This window comes from Cottoperca gobio, chromosome 24 (genome assembly GCF_900634415.1).
Source record: "Cottoperca gobio chromosome 24, fCotGob3.1, whole genome shotgun sequence".
Lineage (NCBI taxonomy): Eukaryota > Metazoa > Chordata > Actinopteri > Perciformes > Bovichtidae > Cottoperca > Cottoperca gobio.
In genome coordinates, this window is record NC_041378.1 from 18,893,326 (window position 1) to 18,911,460 (window position 18,135).

The following is an 18,135-nucleotide window of genomic DNA, read 5'->3' on the forward strand; positions in this document are numbered from 1 at the left end:
GTGTATATGCTCTACTGCAGATTACGGCCATATCACACTGACAAAGCCCGATGTCGTCTGATCTCGGAAGCTAAGCAGAGTTGGGCTGGCTCAGTACTTGGATGGGTCACCGCCTGGGAACATCCTGTGCTCTAAGCATCTTGTTTCCCTCTTAATTAGCATAATGAAGACATGAATAGAACTGTCCACGTATATTAAGAAAAGACAATTCACTGTGTTTTGCCTTCTATAAACAGCAAGTGTATATGCTCTATTTCATATTACGGCCATACCAAACTGACAACGCCTGATCTCGTCTGATCTCGGAAGCTAAGCAGAGTTGGGCTGGGTCAGTACTTGGTTGGGTGACAGCCTGGAAATACAAGGTGCTGTAAGCATTTTGTTTCCTTCTTAATTTGCAAAATGAAGACATGAATAGAACTGTCCGCGTATATTAAGAAAAGACAATTCATTGTATTTTACCTTCTATAAACAGCAAGTGTATATTCTCTTTTGCAGATTACGGCCATATCACACTGACAAAGCCTGATGTCGTCTGATCTCGGAAGCTAAGCAGAGTGGTGCTGGCTCAGTACTTGGATGGGTGACCGCCTGGGAATACCCTGTGCTCTAAGCATCTTGTTTCCCTCTTAATTAGCATAATGAAGAAATGAATAGAACTGTCCGCGTATATTAAGAAAAGACAATTCATTGTGTTTTACCTTCAATAAACAGCAAGTGTATATGTTCTATTTCAGATTACGGCCTTAACACACTGACAACGCCCCATCTCGTCTGATCTCGGAAGCTAAGCAGAGTTGGGCTGGGTCAGTACTTGGATGGGTGACCCCCTGGGATAACCTGGTGCTGTAAGCATTTTGTTTCCTTCTTAATTAGCAAAATGAAGACATGAATAGAACTGTCTGCGTATATTAAGAAAAGACAATTCATTGTGTTTTACCTTCAATAAACAGCAAGTGTATATGCTCTATTTCATATTACAGCCATACCACACTGACAACGCCTGATCTCGGAAGCTAAGCAGAGTTGGGCTGGGTCAGTACTTGGATGGGTGACCGCCTGGGAATACCCCGTGCTGTAAGCATTTTGTTTCCTTCTTAATTAGCAAAATGAAGACATGAATAGAACTGTCCGCGTATATTAAGAAAAGACCATTCATTGTGTTTTACCTTCTATAAACAGCAAGTGTATATGCTCTATTGCAGATTACGGCCATATCACACTGACAAAGCCCGATGTCGTCTGATCTCGGAAGCTAAGCAGAGTTGGGCTGGCTCAGTACTTGGATGGGTCACCGCCTGGGAACATCCCGTGCTCTAAGCATCTTGTTTCCCTCTTAATTAGCATAATGAAGACATGAATAGAACTGTCCACGTATATTAAGAAAAGACAATTCACTGTGTTTTGCCTTCTATAAACAGCAAGTGTATATGTTCTATTTCAGGTTACGGCCATAACACACTGACAACGCCCCATCTCGTCTGATCTCGGAAGCTAAGCAGAGTTGGGCTGGGTCAGTACTTGGATGGGTGACCCCCTGGGATAACCTCGTGCTGTAAGCATTTTGTTTCCTTCTTAATTAGCAAAATGAAGACATGAATAGAACTGTCCACGTATATTAAGAAAAGACAATTCATTGTGTTTTACCTTCAATAAACACCAAGTGTATATGCTCTATTTCATATTACGGCCATACCACACTGACAGCGCCTGATTTCGGAAGCTAAGCAGAGTTGGGCTGGGTCAGTACTTGGATGGGTGACGACTGGGAATACCCCGTGCTTTAAGCATTTTGTTTCCTTCTTAATTAGCAAAATGAAGACATGAATAGAACTGTCCGCGTATATTAAGAAAAGACCATTCATTGTGTTTTACCTTCTATAAACAGCAAGTGTATATGTTCTATTTCAGATTACGGCCATAACACACTGACAACGCCCTGATCTCGTCTGATCTTGGAAGCTAAGCAGAGTTGGGCTGGGTCAGTACTTGGATGGGTGACCCCCTGGGATAACCTGGTGCTGGAAGCATTTTGTTTCCTTCTTAATTAGCAAAATGAATAGACATGAATAGAACTGTCCGCGTATATTAAGAAAAGACAATTCACTGTGTTTTACCTTCTAGAAACAGCAAGTGTATATGCTCTATTTCATATTACGGCCATACCACTCTAAAAACGCCCATTTTTTGAGCAAACCAGGAAATAGGTAGGAGCAAGCAGCTAGGGAGAGCAGGTGGTGAGTTTGTCTGTTATTTGGTTATCGATTAAGTTACTAAACCTCAATCTTTTGTTTGGGAATAAGTGTGTTTAGTGTAGGGCTTCTTCCCCGGCAGCTTTTGCTGTTCGGCGGACAGTTTGTTTCTCCCTAGTTTTGTTATGTTGCAGACAGAGAGTATGGCAGTGATAAATGGAAGAGCACCAGGACAAAGAGAGGAGGATCAAGGAATTGAGTTTGGCATTAACAAAGAGAATACTTATAGCCAACGGTTGACTGTAAGTGTGGAGATGGAGGGAGGAGATAATATTACGGTGATGGAATTGATTAAAAAGATAAAAGAACTGTGTGGAAACTTGGTAGCATGCAGGGTGATAGGAGAAAAAAAGTTTGAAATCACAATGAAGGAGGATGAAGGGAAAAATAGACTCTTGGATGGGATCAAAATTAAGAGCACAAATGTAATCGGGAGAGAGTTAATCAATGACGAGATGGTTGTGTCATTTCTTGGGCTGCTGGCATATTTAACGGATGAGCAAATAACAATGAAACTGATCATGTGGGGAGTCAAGGCAGTTTCACCCATCAGAAGGAGGGTGTGGCCGGGCACAGACATTGCAGACGGGACAAGGTACATGAAAGTGAAATTCAATAAAGAGGTTCAATCGCTGCCATATTCGGCAAAGTTCATGACCGCAACGGGACCGGAATACTTCCGTGTCATTCATGATAAACAGAAGAAAGTCTGCAGGCTATGCATACAGCCTGGTCACATCCTCCGAGACTGCCCGAGTTTTTATTGTTTCAAGTGCAAAAAGCAGGGACATTATGCACGGGAGTGTGGTGGTGGAGCTGGAAATGAGGGAAGGCAGCCGACTGGAGATGACCAGAGGGGAGACAAGGAGACCAGAGATGTGGACAAGGAGGACGTGACAGCCGGAGAGAGGGAGAAAGGGGACGAGGAGGTTGAGGGCGAGGACGGGGACGAGGTGGCTGAGGACGAGGAGGCTGAGGACGAGGAGGCTGGCTGAGGACGAGGAGGCTGGAGAGAGAGGAGACGAGGAGGCTGTGGACGAGGAGGCTGGTGAGAGAGGCGAGGAGGTCACTGCGGACGTGTCTACAAGGGACGACGAGAGAATGGAGGAAGATTGGGAGATGACTGGAGAAGAGGAGGCCGGGATGGTGGTTGAGGAGATGCAGATGGAGGAGGGAGGAGATGAGGTGAGAAAGCACACTGGGAGCAGTGTGGAGAGCGGCTTGAGAAAGCTCATTGGAGGTCTGAAAAGGAAAGACAAGGGGGGGAGTGGAGCAAACGTAGACACAAGGATAAGTGGTCTGTCTGAGGAGAGATGTGAAGGAGAAGGAACAATTGTAAATGTAGGGGGGAAAGAGCCACACATATCTGACATTACAGACAGTGAAGGGGAAGACCTGGAGCAAGGTGGCTGAAACGAGAAAGAGACCGAAGCAGAAGAGAAGAGAGATCAAGAGCCAGCCAAGGAACAAGAAAAAGATTGTGCAAACTAAATAAGTTATGCTTTGTGTTTATCTATTTATTCTATTTTCTATATTTGATGGTAAAAATAACCTCATTTAATGGTAATGGATTAAAAACTGCAAACAGATGGCAGCAAGCCTTGAGAGTATGTTCATCGGATATTATCTGCTTACAAGAGACACATTGGGATGAGGTGTTAGTACAGGAGGTAAGGAGTGAATGGATGGTTGATGTGTTTGTGAGTTATGGGGGTGTGAATTCAAGAGGGGTAGCGGTTTTGGTGAAGAAGGGAGCAGTAGAGAATGTGAGAAAAAATGAGGATGATGGTGATGGGAGAGTGATTGGGATTAATTTCGAGCACCTGGGGGAAAAAATCAAGCTGTTGAATATATATGCGCCAAATGAGGAGAAGGAGAGAAGATAGTTCTTTGAAAGATTAGGGAGAATGAGTGGAGAAAACTGTATGGTTGTGGGGGATTTTAATGTGTGGTGTGGAAGGATGGATGTATCTGCTGGTATGTGCTTTAAGAATGACTCCTCGAGAGGCATTCTGGGAGAAGTTATGAGAGTGAATGGGCTGATTGATGTGTGGAGAGAAAGGAACCCGGAAGGCCGGGTTTTTTCACGGAAGCAAGTGTTGAGTGGGGTATTGAAGCAGAGCCGTATAGATTTAGTGCTGAGTACGGAAAGAATATGCGAAAAGAATAGGCAAGATAGAGTACAGAATAACTGCACTTAGTGATCACATGGTGTTGGAATTTAGGCTAGGGCAAGGGAGTGAGAGGAGGGGGGGGAGGGGGAGTGTGGTGTATGAATGGAGCAGTGCTAGTTGAGGGAAAGTATAAGGAGAAAGTGAGGGAGTGTATAACAAAGTGGAAAAATGAGAAAACCTATGGGGAAAATATCGGGGGATGGTGGGAGGGTATGAAAAAGGAGATTAAGGAAATAAGCATTAGGTATAGTAAAAGTAGAAATAGGAAGGATAGAGAGAAAGAGTGGCGGTTGAAGGAAGAGTTGGGTAGAGAAGCGGACAGGGAGGAAGGGAGTAATTTAGAGAATTATGTTAGAATAAAAGATGAACTGGAGGAGTTGGAGAAGAAGAAATGTAAGGGAGCAATAGTTAGAAGTAGGGCTCGATATGCGATGGAGGGTGAGAAATGCACACGTTTCTTTTTAGGCTTAGAGAAGACAAAACAAAAAAATAATTATTTAGAGCAGGTTGTGGGGAAGAATGGTGAAAGTATAACAGATTTTGTAGGGATAGCGGAAAGAGTGGAGGAGTTTTATAGAGATTTATTCACTGAAGAGGAAGTTGATGAGGAGAGTATGAAACGAGTGCTGAGTACGATGAAAGCTAGAGTGAGTGTAGAAGCTAGAGACATGTGTGAGGGTGAGATAGGGACAGGTGAAATAGAAGCAGCTATATGTGGGTTGGGGAGGAATAGGAGTCCAGGGACGGATGGGTTAATAGGAGAGTTTTTTATAGAGTTTAAAGATGAGCTAGTGCCAGTGTTAGATAGATTGTTTAAATGGGTAGAAAGGAATAGGGAGATGCCGACTAGTATGTCAACAGGATTAATAGGTATAATTTATAAGAAAGGAAGCAAAGATAGATTAGAGAACTATAGGCCACTGAGTATGCTAAATTGTGACTATAAAATACTAGCAAAGGTATTAGCCAACAGGATCAAGAAAGTAATAGGGTCAGTGATAGGGAGCCAACAGGCTTACAGCATACCAGGCAGGGATATAGCTGACACAATAAGTAGTATTAGGGATACAATAGATTATATGAAAAGAGGTAGTGGAGGGATAGTTTTGAGTCTAGACCTGAATAAAGCTTTTGATAGAGTCAACCATGGTTACCTGTATAGAGTGTTAGAAAGAGTAGGTTTGGGCATAGGCTGGTAGGGTGGATTAGAATGATGTATGATAAGGCTGTTAGTTGCGTAAAAATAAATGGGATAGTAACAAACACATTTAGATTGGAGAGGTCGATTAGGCAGGGATGTCCGCTTTCGGCCTTGCTGTACTCGTTGTCAGCGGAGCCCTTAGCCGGATTATTAGAACAAAATGAAAAGATTAGTGGTATACAGTTACCGGGGGATCAAGTTAGCTTATTATATCAGTATGCAGATGATACGACAATTACAGTTAAAGATAGGGCAAGTGTAGTCGAGGTATTAGGTAGTGTAGAGTTGTACGGTAGGGCATCAGGGGCAAAGGTCAATATAGATAAATCAGAAATTATGTTCGTAGGAGTCGATAGAGTGGGGAGTAGAGAAATGGGATTTAAAGTAAGGAAAGATTATTTCAAGGTGTTGGGGATATATTTAGGGGTTGAAGACAGAGAAGGGAGGGATTTGCAGTTTGAAGGGATATTAAATAGCATCAGGAAGACGTTAAAATTTTGGAAATTTAGAAGGTTGAAGCTAAAGGGAAAGGTAGTGGTGGTGAATGCATTGATAATGAGCAAACTGGTGTATGGAATGACTGTGTTGGATGTCCCGGAGAATGTGATGAAGGAAGTGGAGCAAATGGTGAGGGAGTTTTTGTGGGCGGGGAAGGGAGTTAAGATTGCTAGAGAAGTAATGGAGAACGATTATAAAGATGGTGGGATGAAGCTGATTAATTTGGGAGAAAAAAAGAAAGCACTCAGAGTGAAAATGATGGTGAGGTATGTAAGGAATAAGGGGGATCACATATGGAAGATATTCTTAAGAGAGGCACTGAATGCATGTGGTGGGTGTGGAGAAAGTGGCTTATTTATGGCAATGAAGAAAGGTATGTTGAGCGGGGTATCTGAGTTTTACAAGGAGGTTTTGGGAGCCTGGGGGGAATTCATCCAGAATGTGAAATGTGAGTGTAAAAATGTTATACAGGTATGGGAACAACCATTGTTTCTGAACCCCAGCATTACAGCAGCGGGCAGCACACTGTATAACAGGACGATGTGGAGAGCAGGATTTAGGAAAATTAAGGATTTAGTTTACGAGTATGTGCCGGGGTTCATGGGGGCGCAAGTGGTGGTTGATGAGGTGAGGGAAAGAGGGGATGTGATGTGGTTGGGCACAGCGGAGGGTATGGTGGAAAAAATAAAAGAGGGGATGCCAAGTGAATGGAGGAGGATGATTGAGAGTGAAGTGGGGGTGAAAGAAGAAGGTGAAATTGGAATGTATGTGGGAGAGGAGGATAGGAGAGTAGATTTGATGAGTGTAAGAGCGAGTGGGTTGTATAAAATATTAAGAGGGAAGGTGGTGAGGAGACCGGCTGCAGAGAAGGTGTGGGAAAGAGTACTGCCTGATATGAAGGTGAAAAGAATATGGATGAATCTGCGGATAAAATGGAATAGTATCGAGTGTGAACATTTTGACTTTTTATTACGTCACAATAGGGTGTTCAATAATCTAATAATAAGTAGATTTGATGTGAATGTGAGAAAAGAATGTGATGTGTGTTGTGTGGAAACTGAAACATGTATGCATGAGTTTATAGAATGTTGTGAACTGGGGGTGTACTTTGAGAGAATAAAGGAGTTGATTAGCAGATGTTGGGGAGGGAAGTTTGTGGAGAGAATGGAATGGAAGGAGTTGTGGCTGTTTGGAGTGGGAGAGAAAGTGAAAGGATGCAATGTGGATTTTTTAAATTACACGTTGAGTCATGCAAGGTTTGCAGTAAAACTTAGAAGAAACATGGCCCATTATGAAAAGAAAAAAGCTAATGTATGGAGTATATTTAGGAGCATAATGACAAGAGATATTAATATAGTCCATGAATATGTCGGTGAGGAGGAGTTTGATGCGGGGTTTGTGAATGGGTGTACCTTTGTTACTATTGGGGATGATGGAAGGATGTTGTTAGATTTTGGATAACAATGACGATGTATAGAATTGATGCGTACGGGTTCTGTCTGATATCATTTGCTTTGAGAAAGTTATGTTGATGAGCTGTCGCTCAGTGAAAAGGTTTCTGTTTGAATCATTCTATTTATTATTATGTATTTATTTTTTGTTGTTTTGTGTGTGTTTTGTTTTGCTTTAGTTTGGTTTTTTCCAGGAGCCTCTAGTTTGATACTGATGTACGGATGTACTGAAGAAGGTATTCTTGTGTTATGTTTTACTTTTCCATGTAGCAAGTTGAATACAGGAAAAGGAGATGAGCAGTGTGTGAAGATACTGTCAATAATGTAAAATGTGATATTCTATGATTTTTGATAATAAAAGATAAAAAAAACAAAACAACGCCTGATCTCGTCTGATCTTGGAAGCTAAGCAGAGTTGGGCTGGATCAGTACTTGGATGGGTGACCGCCTGGAAATACCCGGTGCTGTAAGCATTTTGTTTCCTTCTTAATTAGCAAAATGAAGACATGAATAGAACTGTCCGCGTATATTAAGAAAAGACAATTCATTGTGTTTTACCTTCAATAAACAGCAAGTGTATATGCTCTTTTGCAGATTACGGCCATACCACACTGAACACAGGTGTGGTGAGTTGTGACTAACGAGCTGAGAGTTGGAAGGTGGAGGAGAAGGAGCACTGAGCAGGTTTTGTTTGTTTGAACATTTGCAACAGACTGAGAATTTTTTCTGTTCTGTTGCTGCTGGAAAGTTTTTCTTTTTTATGTTCTGGCCCCCTACTATCTTAGGGTAGTAGGGGAGGATTGTTTATTTGTTTAATTTTACGGAAGGATCACAATGGCTGAAGATAACAGGAACGGACAGGACAAAGAGATGCTGAGTGGACAAGGAAGTGAATGGGCTAAATACAGCAAAAGTTTGACGGTGATGGTGGTGGTGGAAGGTGGAGAGAAGAAGACAATAATGGATGTGCTGAAGGCAGTTAAGCGGGAGTGTGGACTAGTGCTGGGGTGCAGAGTGAGAGGAGAGAGCAGGCTGGAGGTGACAATGGAGACTGTGGAGGGAAAAAAGACACTGATTGATGGTTTGAAAGTTGGAGAGACTACAATCATGGGTAAGGAGATGAACAGTGACGAGATGGTTGTCTCTTTTTGAACCTGCCTGTGTATATAACAGATGATCAAATAATTGACCGGCTGAAAGAGTGGGGAGTTGGAGCAGCATCGGGGATAAAAAGGAGAGTGTGGCCTGGAACGGATGTGGTGGATGGCACTCGATTCTTGAGAGTAAAATTCACAGAAGAGGTGAGGTCCCTGCCATACTCTGCACGCTTCCACACAATTGAGGGCTGTGGGGTTTTGAAGCCCAAAGGGCGCTGTGATAGTCTTTCAATTGAATCCAGTAAACTTCTCGTTGATCAAGATACTTATTTATTTAAAGTGATGATGGCAGCAATGTCAAAAAATACCCTCAGCCGAGGACACTTTCACACACCAAGTCCACAGTCCGAATCAATAAAGAGCCAGTTAGCTGTCTGTTGGTACAAGTGAAAGTGGTACAAAAACATTATAAACATTTTGCTATATTCTCTACTGAAGGGTGTCGTCGTGCCTCATTGGTCCATGTTGGCGCGGTTATGCCCCTTGGTGGGCCGTCTTGTTGTGGCGAGATGGAGGTGGACCTGAAACTCTTTGAAGAGAACCTACAGTGCTTCACATTCATAACTAATATAGTGCTCATTATACATTTGTGCAGAAATACATGTTGTGCAATAATACATTTTGATTGAGGTGGACGAGTACATGTGATAATCATTAAATGTGACACAATACATAATACATTTTGATTGAGGTGTACGAGTACATGTGATAATCATTAAATGTGACACAATAGATAATACATTTTGATTGAGGTGTACGAGTACATGTGATAATCATTAAATGTGACACAATACAATCAGGAGTTTATTTACTTCACAGGGCATAGAACATTTCAGGGTGATACATGACCGGCAGAAGAGAGTGTGCCGTCGGTGCATCAAGCCGGGGCATATTTACTGGGAATGCCCGGAGCTGAAGTGCTACAGGTGTGGGAAGATGGGACATTTTTCCCGGGAGTGTGTGAGAGGAGCGGAGGAAGTGAGTTTGTCGGCGAAGGGAGGAGGAGGAGAAGAGGAGGAAGTAGGTGGAGACGGCGAGATGGAGGAGGCGACAGGAGCAGCAGAGGACAAAGCGGTGGCTGGGAGCGTGAAGGAGAGAGAGCCCAGCGGCCTATCCGAGGACAAGATGGAGGTGGTGGCAGGAGCAGAGGAGGAAGCGGTGGCTGGGAGTGTGAAGGAGAGCGAGTCCAGCGGTCTATCCACAGAGAAGGTCCGGAAGAAGAGGATAGCCCATAAGAAGGATGTAATTAAGAATTTTTTTTTTTTTAAAAAGGAGCAGAGATGGGAGAGAAATGTACACAATCTGAGGATGGGAGCCTTTGAAAAAGCAATGGTTGATAAAGATACATGTAAGGTTAAAGGGAAAAATTGAATGGTTGAGGGGGGGGGGGGAAGAAATAAAAAATAAAAATATGTGGGGTTAAAGTATAAACAAGGGACAGTAAATTGATCATGTAAATAAGGGGAAAAGGAAAATGATTTAAATTCTTGTTGTGTTTTAGTTGTTTGAATTTGTAGAATGTGCTTATTGGGTTATGTAATATGGGATTGTTGGTGGTTGAGTGTTAATTATTTATTTAAATTTTAAAAATGTATGTGTGGTGTTTTTGAGTGAAGATATAAAAAAAAAAAAAAAAAAATCACATTCCCTTAACACGGGAAAGGTCCCTGGTTCGAAACCGGGAGGAAACTTTTTTCTTTGGTCTGGTTTTCTCCACGCATTCAAATAAATATATATATAAATTCATTGTTGAGAAATTGGAAAAACGACCTTTGCATAAGGATTAGTTTCTGCATCTTTGCCGAGGGTAAACCAGTCAAAAGGACCTTACCCTCTTCGAAGGTTCAGTTGGTAGGGATCGATGGACTTGCTTTTCCCTTCAAAATGGGCCTCGTTTTCAGAGCCGTGGATTCATGGCTTTTGTTTTTCTTGGCTAATTATCAGCTACTGGTAGAAAACTCTCCCCGTCGGGGAATCGAACCCCGGTCTTCCGCGTGACAGGCGGAGATACTGTCCACTATACTAACGAGGAACTTTCTGGCACCACCTTCGCCGGTTCGACGGTACGCGTCGACGGTATGCGTCAGCGTTCCGGCATATATCGGGACTACACGGAGGTGTACGCAAGACGAGCGTTTAGGTTTATTATACATTAACTGTCTCCATACTCTGACACAGCGGCTGTGACTTAAACCAATTTAAAATCTCTCAGAGTCTAGGACAAACACGTTGTCCCGATTTTTAAGCGTTTACGGTTAAATATGAATGGTGCATTGAAGCTGGCTCGCCCATAATGTCCTTTTCATCAGTTTCCGTAGTGTAGCGGTTATCACGTTCCCTTAACACGGGAAAGGTCCCTGGTTCGAAACCGGGCGGAAACTTTTTTCTTTGGTCTGGTTTTCTCCACGCATTCAAATAAATATAATATAAATTCATTGTTGAGAAATTGGAAAAACGACCTTTGCATAAGGATGAGTTTCTGCATCTTTGCAGAGGGTAAACCGTCAAAAGGACCTTACCCTCTTCGAAGGTTCAGTTGGAAGGGATCGATGGACTTGCTTTTCCCTTCAAAATGGGCCTCGTTTTCAGAGCTGTGGATTCATGGCTTTTGTTTTTCTTGGTAACTTATCAGCTACTGGTAGAAAACTCTCCCCGTCGGGGAATCGAACCCCGGTCTTCCGCGTGACAGGCGGAGATACTGTCCACTATACTAACGAGGAACTTTCTTGGCACCACCTTCGCCGGTTCGACGGTACGCGTCGACGGTATGCGTCAGCGTTCCGGCATATATCGGGACTACACGGAGGTGTACGCAAGACGAGCGTTTAGGTTTATTATACATTAACTGTCTCCATACTCTGACACAGCGGCTGTGACTTAAACCAATTTAAAATCTCTCAGAGTCTAGGACAAACACGTTGTCCCGATTTTTAAGCGTTTACGGTTAAATATGAATGGTGCATTGAAGCTGGCTCGCCCATAATGTCCTTTTCATCAGTTTCCGTAGTGTAGCTGGTTATCACGTTCCCTTAACACGGGAAAGGTCCCTGGTTCGAAACCGGGCGGAAACTTTTTTCTTTGGTCTGGTTTTCTCCACGCATTCAAATAAATATAATATAAATTCATTGTTGAGAAATTGGAAAAACGACCTTTGCATAAGGATGAGTTTCTGCATCTTTGCCGAGGGTAAACCGTCAGAAGGAACTTACCCTCTTCGAAAGTTCAGTTGGTAGGGATCGATTGACTTGCTTTTCCCTTCAAAATGGGCCTCGTTTTCAGAGCTGTGGATTCATGGCTTTTGTTTTTCTTGGTAAATTATCAGCTACTGGTAGAAAACTCTCCCCGTCGGGGAATCGAACCCCGGTCTTCCGCGTGACAGGCGGAGATACTGTCCACTATACTAACGAGGAACTTTCTGGCACCACCTTCGCCGGTTCGACGGTACGCGTCGACGGTATGCGTCAGCGTTCCGGCATATATCGGGACTACACGGAGGTGTACGCAAGACGAGAGTTTAGGTTTATTATACATTAACTGTCTCCATACTCTGACACAGCGGCTGTGACTTAAACCAATTTAAAATCTCTCAGAGTCTAGGACAAACACGTTGTCCCGATTTTTAAGCGTTTACGGTTAAATATGAATGGTGCATTGAAGCTGGCTCGCCCATAATGTCCTTTTCATCAGTTTCCGTAGTGTAGCGGTTATCACGTTCCCTTAACACGGGAAAGGTCCCTGGTTCGAAACCGGGCGGAAACTTTTTTCTTTGGTCTGGTTTTCTCCACGCATTCAAATAAATATAATATAAATTCATTGTTGAGAAATTGGAAAAACGACCTTTGCATAAGGATGAGTTTCTGCATCTTTGCAGAGGGTAAACCGTCAGAAGGACCTTACCCTCTTCGAAGGTTCAGTTGGAAGGGATCGATGGACTTGCTTTTCCCTTCAAAATGGGCCTCGTTTTCAGAGCTGTGGATTCATGGCTTTTGTTTTTCTTGGTAAATTATCAGCTACTGGTAGAAAACTCTCCCCGTCGGGGAATCGAACCCCGGTCTTCCGCGTGACAGGCGGAGATACTGTCCACTATACTAACGAGGAACTTTCTGGCACCACCTTCGCCGGTTCGACGGTACGCGTCGACGGTATGCGTCAGCGTTCCGGCATATATCGGGACTACACGGAGGTGTACGCAAGACGAGCGTTTAGGTTTATTATACATTAACTGTCTCCATACTCTGACACAGCGGCTGTGACTTAAACCAATTTAAAATCTCTCAGAGTCTAGGACAAACACGTTGTCCCGATTTTTAAGCGTTTACGGTTAAATATGAATGGTGCATTGAAGCTGGCTCGCCCATAATGTCCTTTTCATCAGTTTCCGTAGTGTAGCGGTTATCACGTTCCCTTAACACGGGAAAGGTCCCTGGTTCGAAACCGGGCGGAAACTTTTTTCTTTGGTCTGGTTTTCTCCACGCATTCAAATAAATATAATATAAATTCATTGTTGAGAAATTGGAAAAACGACCTTTGCATAAGGATTAGTTTCTGCATCTTTGCCGAGGGTAAACCGTCAGAAAGGACCTTACCCTCTTCGAAGGTTCAGTTGGTAGGGATCGATGGACTTGCTTTTCCCTTCAAAATGGGCCTCGTTTTCAGAGCTGTGGATTCATGGCTTTTGTTTTTCTTGGTAAATTATCAGCTACTGGTAGAAAACTCTCCCCGTCGGGGAATCGAACCCCGGTCTTCCGCGTGACAGGCGGAGATACTGTCCACTATACTAACGAGGAACTTTCTGGCACCACCTTCGCCGGTTCGACGGTACGCGTCGACGGTATGCGTCAGCGTTCCGGCATATATCGGGACTACACGGAGGTGTACGCAAGACGAGCGTTTAGGTTTATTATACATTAACTGTCTCCATACTCTGACACAGCGGCTGTGACTTAAACCAATTTAAAATCTCTCAGAGTCTAGGACAAACACGTTGTCCCGATTTTTAAGCGTTTACGGTTAAATATGAATGGTGCATTGAAGCTGGCTCGCCCATAATGTCCTTTTCATCAGTTTCCGTAGTGTAGCGGTTATCACGTTCCCTTAACACGGGAAAGGTCCCTGGTTCGAAACCGGGTGGAAACTTTTTTCTTTGGTCTGGTTTTCTCCACGCATTCAAATAAATATAATATAAATTCATTGTTGAGAAATTGGAAAAACGACCTTTGCATAAGGATGAGTTTCTGCATCTTTGCAGAGGGTAAACCGTCAAAAGGACCTTACCCTCTTCGAAGGTTCAGTTGGAAGGGATCGATGGACTTGCTTTTCCCTTCAAAATGGGCCTCGTTTTCAGAGCTGTGGATTCATGGCTTTTGTTTTTCTTGGTAACTTATCAGCTACTGGTAGAAAACTCTCCCCGTCGGGGAATCGAACCCCGGTCTTCCGCGTGACAGGCGGAGATACTGTCCACTATACTAACGAGGAACTTTCTGGCACCACCTTCGCCGGTTCGACGGTACGCGTCGACGGTATGCGTCAGCGTTCCGGCATATATCGGGACTACACGGAGGTGTACGCAAGACGAGCGTTTAGGTTTATTATACATTAACTGTCTCCATACTCTGACACAGCGGCTGTGACTTAAACCAATTTAAAATCTCTCAGAGTCTAGGACAAACACGTTGTCCCGATTTTTAAGCGTTTACGGTTAAATATGAATGGTGCATTGAAGCTGGCTCGCCCATAATGTCCTTTTCATCAGTTTCCGTAGTGTAGCGGTTATCACGTTCCCTTAACACGGGAAAGGTCCCTGGTTCGAAACCGGGCGGAAACTTTTTTCTTTGGTCTGGTTTTCTCCACGCATTCAAATAAATATAATATAAATTCATTGTTGAGAAATTGGAAAAACGACCTTTGCATAAGGATGAGTTTCTGCATCTTTGCAGAGGGTAAACCGTCAAAAGGACCTTACCCTCTTCGAAGGTTCAGTTGGAAGGGATCGATGGACTTGCTTTTCCCTTCAAAATGGGCCTCGTTTTCAGAGCTGTGGATTCATGGCTTTTGTTTTTCTTGGTAAATTATCAGCTACTGGTAGAAAACTCTCCCCGTCGGGGAATCGAACCCCGGTCTTCCGCGTGACAGGCGGAGATACTGTCCACTATACTAACGAGGAACTTTCTTGGCACCACCTTCGCCGGTTCGACGGTACGCGTAGACGGTATGCGTCAGCGTTCCGGCATATATCGGGACTACACAGAGGTGTACGCAAGACGAGCGTTTAGGTTTATTATACATTAACTGTCTCCATACTCTGACACAGCGGCTGTGACTTAAACCAATTTAAAATCTCTCAGAGTCTAGGACAAACACGTTGTCCCGATTTTTAAGCGTTTACGGTTAAATATGAATGGTGCATTGAAGCTGGCTCGCCCATAATGTCCTTTTCATCAGTTTCCGTAGTGTAGCGGTTATCACGTTCCCTTAACACGGGAAAGGTCCCTGGTTCGAAACCGGGCGGAAACTTTTTTCTTTGGTCTGGTTTTCTCCACGCATTCAAATAAATATAATATAAATTCATTGTTGAGAAATTGGAAAAACGACCTTTGCATAAGGATGAGTTTCTGCATCTTTGCAGAGGGTAAACCGTCAAAAGGACCTTACCCTCTTCGAAGGTTCAGTTGGAAGGGATCGATGGACTTGCTTTTCCCTTCAAAATGGGCCTCGTTTTCAGAGCTGTGGATTCATGGCTTTTGTTTTTCTTGGTAACTTATCAGCTACTGGTAGAAAACTCTCCCCGTCGGGGAATCGAACCCCGGTCTTCCGCGTGACAGGCGGAGATACTGTCCACTATACTAACGAGGAACTTTCTTGGCACCACCTTCGCCGGTTCGACGGTACGCGTCGACGGTATGCGTCAGCGTTCCGGCATATATCGGGACTACACGGAGGTGTACGCAAGACGAGCGTTTAGGTTTATTATACATTAACTGTCTCCATACTCTGACACAGCGGCTGTGACTTAAACCAATTTAAAATCTCTCAGAGTCTAGGACAAACACGTTGTCCCGATTTTTAAGCGTTTACGGTTAAATATGAATGGTGCATTGAAGCTGGCTCGCCCATAATGTCCTTTTCATCAGTTTCCGTAGTGTAGCGGTTATCACGTTCCCTTAACACGGGAAAGGTCCCTGGTTCGAAACCGGGCGGAAACTTTTTTCTTTGGTCTGGTTTTCTCCACGCATTCAAATAAATATAATATAAATTCATTGTTGAGAAATTGGAAAAACGACCTTTGCATAAGGATGAGTTTCTGCATCTTTGCAGAGGGTAAACCGTCAAAAGGACCTTACCCTCTTCGAAGGTTCAGTTGGAAGGGATCGATGGACTTGCTTTTCCCTTCAAAATGGGCCTCGTTTTCAGAGCTGTGGATTCATGGCTTTTGTTTTTCTTGGTAACTTATCAGCTACTGGTAGAAAACTCTCCCCGTCGGGGAATCGAACCCCGGTCTTCCGCGTGACAGGCGGAGATACTGTCCACTATACTAACGAGGAACTTTCTGGCACCACCTTCGCCGGTTCGACGGTACGCGTCGACGGTATGCGTCAGCGTTCCGGCATATATCGGGACTACACGGAGGTGTACGCAAGACGAGCGTTTAGGTTTATTATACATTAACTGTCTCCATACTCTGACACAGCGGCTGTGACTTAAACCAATTTAAAATCTCTCAGAGTCTAGGACAAACACGTTGTCCCGATTTTTAAGCGTTTACGGTTAAATATGAATGGTGCATTGAAGCTGGCTCGCCCATAATGTCCTTTTCATCAGTTTCCGTAGTGTAGCGGTTATCACGTTCCCTTAACACGGGAAAGGTCCCTGGTTCGAAACCGGGCGGAAACTTTTTTCTTTGGTCTGGTTTTCTCCACGCATTCAAATAAATATAATATAAATTCATTGTTGAGAAATTGGAAAAACGACCTTTGCATAAGGATGAGTTTCTGCATCTTTGCAGAGGGTAAACCGTCAAAAGGACCTTACCCTCTTCGAAGGTTCAGTTGGAAGGGATCGATGGACTTGCTTTTCCCTTCAAAATGGGCCTCGTTTTCAGAGCTGTGGATTCATGGCTTTTGTTTTTCTTGGTAACTTATCAGCTACTGGTAGAAAACTCTCCCCGTCGGGGAATCGAACCCCGGTCTTCCGCGTGACAGGCGGAGATACTGTCCACTATACTAACGAGGAACTTTCTTGGCACCACCTTCGCCGGTTCGACGGTACGCGTAGACGGTATGCGTCAGCGTTCCGGCATATATCGGGACTACACAGAGGTGTACGCAAGACGAGCGTTTAGGTTTATTATACATTAACTGTCTCCATACTCTGACACAGCGGCTGTGACTTAAACCAATTTAAAATCTCTCAGAGTCTAGGACAAACACGTTGTCCCGATTTTTAAGCGTTTACGGTTAAATATGAATGGTGCATTGAAGCTGGCTCGCCCATAATGTCCTTTTCATCAGTTTCCGTAGTGTAGCGGTTATCACGTTCCCTTAACACGGGAAAGGTCCCTGGTTCGAAACCGGGCGGAAACTTTTTTCTTTGGTCTGGTTTTCTCCACGCATTCAAATAAATATATATATAAATTCATTGTTGAGAAATTGGAAAAATGACGGTGAACAACTCGCAAAAAGCAACGGAAGCTTCATTTAGAGCTGCACATTTTTTTTCATAAAGTTCAAGAAAGCCTTTTCGGACGGAGAGGTCATGAAAGGTGCAATGATGTTATTGAAAACACTGTTCTAAGACGAGAAGAAAGGTTGTTACAAAGTTAGTGGTTTGTACAAACAGGATATGATTTGAAGATGTGACAGTTAATGATTTCCTTAATTTTTTAAGCGATACTTTGTACTAAAATATAACCGGTGTGATTTTGAACAAAATGCTACAAATGTGCTTATTCATACAAAACTGTCAATAAAGATATTTACAAAAATATCAGAAATGTGATAACTCTGACTTTCAGATGTTGAAATAGATTGAGAACATAAATAAATAACGTTGCATGTTTAAATATATCTGTGTTTCCTACCATGGTAAATCATTATTAATAATCATTGTGACAAATAATTAACATTAACATGGGATCAGACAGTCTCTTCACATATATTAATATTATTATGATTATTATTATTAATGATAATATTATCATTAAAGGTGAACCGTGCAACTATGTTATTCAGGAAGTTTGTATCAAACAAGTAGCCCTTCGTATTATTCAGTACCCTCGAAGTAGCTCTCAGTATCAAAAAGGTTGGTGACCCCTAATCTAGCATGTATTACACTAATATTTCTTGCCCTGAGCAGTGAATACATTCAGTACATAATACTTCTTTTCAGTAGTGCACAAATACATAT

The 18,135-nt window shown here is 43.2% G+C and overlaps 20 non-coding genes and 7 pseudogenes across 20 annotated transcripts; 17 read left to right on the forward strand and 10 right to left on the reverse strand.

Annotated features, from left to right (window-relative positions):
- The first annotated feature begins 19 nt into the window (after window positions 1–19).
- Window positions 20–138, forward strand: LOC115004214 (uncharacterized; annotated as a pseudogene).
- A 120-nt stretch (window positions 139–258) lies between these two features.
- Window positions 259–377, forward strand: LOC115004210 (uncharacterized; annotated as a pseudogene).
- Window positions 378–736: 359 nt separating this feature from the next.
- Window positions 737–855, forward strand: LOC115004193 (uncharacterized; annotated as a pseudogene).
- A 120-nt stretch (window positions 856–975) lies between these two features.
- Window positions 976–1,084, forward strand: LOC115004204 (uncharacterized; annotated as a pseudogene).
- Window positions 1,085–1,204: 120 nt separating this feature from the next.
- On the forward strand, window positions 1,205–1,323 carry LOC115004216 (uncharacterized; annotated as a pseudogene).
- Window positions 1,324–1,443: 120 nt separating this feature from the next.
- Window positions 1,444–1,562, forward strand: LOC115004194 (uncharacterized; annotated as a pseudogene).
- A 348-nt stretch (window positions 1,563–1,910) lies between these two features.
- On the forward strand, window positions 1,911–2,030 carry LOC115004209 (uncharacterized; annotated as a pseudogene).
- Window positions 2,031–10,693: 8,663 nt separating this feature from the next.
- Window positions 10,694–10,765, reverse strand: trnad-guc (transfer RNA aspartic acid (anticodon GUC)). The gene has a single exon. It is a non-coding gene; the product is annotated as a tRNA-Asp (tRNA).
- A 276-nt stretch (window positions 10,766–11,041) lies between these two features.
- On the forward strand, window positions 11,042–11,114 carry trnav-aac (transfer RNA valine (anticodon AAC)). The gene has a single exon. It is a non-coding gene; the product is annotated as a tRNA-Val (tRNA).
- A 267-nt stretch (window positions 11,115–11,381) lies between these two features.
- trnad-guc (transfer RNA aspartic acid (anticodon GUC)) lies at window positions 11,382–11,453 on the reverse strand. Its single transcript has one exon. It is a non-coding gene; the product is annotated as a tRNA-Asp (tRNA).
- A 277-nt stretch (window positions 11,454–11,730) lies between these two features.
- Window positions 11,731–11,804, forward strand: trnav-aac (transfer RNA valine (anticodon AAC)). Its single transcript has one exon. It is a non-coding gene; the product is annotated as a tRNA-Val (tRNA).
- Window positions 11,805–12,071: 267 nt separating this feature from the next.
- On the reverse strand, window positions 12,072–12,143 carry trnad-guc (transfer RNA aspartic acid (anticodon GUC)). The gene has a single exon. It is a non-coding gene; the product is annotated as a tRNA-Asp (tRNA).
- A 276-nt stretch (window positions 12,144–12,419) lies between these two features.
- Window positions 12,420–12,492, forward strand: trnav-aac (transfer RNA valine (anticodon AAC)). Its single transcript has one exon. It is a non-coding gene; the product is annotated as a tRNA-Val (tRNA).
- Window positions 12,493–12,759: 267 nt separating this feature from the next.
- On the reverse strand, window positions 12,760–12,831 carry trnad-guc (transfer RNA aspartic acid (anticodon GUC)). The gene has a single exon. It is a non-coding gene; the product is annotated as a tRNA-Asp (tRNA).
- Window positions 12,832–13,107: 276 nt separating this feature from the next.
- On the forward strand, window positions 13,108–13,180 carry trnav-aac (transfer RNA valine (anticodon AAC)). The gene has a single exon. It is a non-coding gene; the product is annotated as a tRNA-Val (tRNA).
- Window positions 13,181–13,448: 268 nt separating this feature from the next.
- On the reverse strand, window positions 13,449–13,520 carry trnad-guc (transfer RNA aspartic acid (anticodon GUC)). The gene has a single exon. It is a non-coding gene; the product is annotated as a tRNA-Asp (tRNA).
- A 276-nt stretch (window positions 13,521–13,796) lies between these two features.
- Window positions 13,797–13,869, forward strand: trnav-aac (transfer RNA valine (anticodon AAC)). Its single transcript has one exon. It is a non-coding gene; the product is annotated as a tRNA-Val (tRNA).
- Window positions 13,870–14,136: 267 nt separating this feature from the next.
- trnad-guc (transfer RNA aspartic acid (anticodon GUC)) lies at window positions 14,137–14,208 on the reverse strand. Its single transcript has one exon. It is a non-coding gene; the product is annotated as a tRNA-Asp (tRNA).
- Window positions 14,209–14,484: 276 nt separating this feature from the next.
- trnav-aac (transfer RNA valine (anticodon AAC)) lies at window positions 14,485–14,557 on the forward strand. Its single transcript has one exon. It is a non-coding gene; the product is annotated as a tRNA-Val (tRNA).
- A 267-nt stretch (window positions 14,558–14,824) lies between these two features.
- Window positions 14,825–14,896, reverse strand: trnad-guc (transfer RNA aspartic acid (anticodon GUC)). The gene has a single exon. It is a non-coding gene; the product is annotated as a tRNA-Asp (tRNA).
- Window positions 14,897–15,173: 277 nt separating this feature from the next.
- On the forward strand, window positions 15,174–15,246 carry trnav-aac (transfer RNA valine (anticodon AAC)). The gene has a single exon. It is a non-coding gene; the product is annotated as a tRNA-Val (tRNA).
- Window positions 15,247–15,513: 267 nt separating this feature from the next.
- Window positions 15,514–15,585, reverse strand: trnad-guc (transfer RNA aspartic acid (anticodon GUC)). Its single transcript has one exon. It is a non-coding gene; the product is annotated as a tRNA-Asp (tRNA).
- A 277-nt stretch (window positions 15,586–15,862) lies between these two features.
- Window positions 15,863–15,935, forward strand: trnav-aac (transfer RNA valine (anticodon AAC)). The gene has a single exon. It is a non-coding gene; the product is annotated as a tRNA-Val (tRNA).
- A 267-nt stretch (window positions 15,936–16,202) lies between these two features.
- trnad-guc (transfer RNA aspartic acid (anticodon GUC)) lies at window positions 16,203–16,274 on the reverse strand. Its single transcript has one exon. It is a non-coding gene; the product is annotated as a tRNA-Asp (tRNA).
- A 276-nt stretch (window positions 16,275–16,550) lies between these two features.
- Window positions 16,551–16,623, forward strand: trnav-aac (transfer RNA valine (anticodon AAC)). Its single transcript has one exon. It is a non-coding gene; the product is annotated as a tRNA-Val (tRNA).
- A 267-nt stretch (window positions 16,624–16,890) lies between these two features.
- trnad-guc (transfer RNA aspartic acid (anticodon GUC)) lies at window positions 16,891–16,962 on the reverse strand. Its single transcript has one exon. It is a non-coding gene; the product is annotated as a tRNA-Asp (tRNA).
- Window positions 16,963–17,239: 277 nt separating this feature from the next.
- On the forward strand, window positions 17,240–17,312 carry trnav-aac (transfer RNA valine (anticodon AAC)). Its single transcript has one exon. It is a non-coding gene; the product is annotated as a tRNA-Val (tRNA).
- The last annotated feature ends 823 nt before the right edge of the window (window positions 17,313–18,135 follow it).